This window comes from Elephantulus edwardii, unplaced genomic scaffold, assembly GCF_000299155.1.
Source record: "Elephantulus edwardii isolate Elephantulus edwardi_28Jun2011 unplaced genomic scaffold, EleEdw1.0 scaffold00546, whole genome shotgun sequence".
Classification (NCBI taxonomy): domain Eukaryota; kingdom Metazoa; phylum Chordata; class Mammalia; order Macroscelidea; family Macroscelididae; genus Elephantulus; species Elephantulus edwardii.
In genome coordinates this window covers 367,899-368,546 of record NW_006400296.1, presented here as the reverse complement: position 1 = coordinate 368,546, position 648 = coordinate 367,899, and positions in this window count along the sequence as shown.

Here is a 648-nt window from a genome sequence, read left to right as displayed (position 1 = left end):
CACAGCCCTTAGCTAGTATCAAAGTTCAAAGCTGGAGGGGCGGTGCGTGATCCAGGTCAGGGGGGAGCAAAGCAATTCATGAAGATGTGGGTCGTGGGTCAGAGCTGCAGGGCTGTGTCTCAATTCAAGTCCACTCCCACCTTTCAGTGCGTCTGTGCACAGCCCTTGGCCAGTCCCAAAGTTCAGAGCTGGCGGAGGGGTGCGCGAGCCGTGTCGGGTGGGGGGGAGGAATGCAGTACCTGAAGATAGGGTTCGTGGGTCAGCGCCGCAGGGGTGTGTCCCGATTCAAGCCTCCTCCACCGTTCACTACGTCTGCGCATAAGCCCTTGACCAGTCCCAAAGTTCAGAGCTGGTGGGGTGGCTTCACGAGCCGGGTCATGGTGGAGTAATGCAATACATGAAGATGGGGGTCGTGGGTCAGAGCTGCAGGGGTGTGTCCCGATTCAAGTCCATTCCCAACATTCACTGCATCTGCACACAAGCCTTTGGCCAGTCCCAAATTTCAGAGCTGGCGGAGTGGTGCACGAGCCGGGTCAGGGGGGAGCAAAGCAATACATGAAGATGGGGGTCATTGGTCAGAGCTGCAGGGGTGTGTCCCGATTCAAGTCCACTCCCACCGTTCACTGCGTCTGCGCACAGCCCTTGGCC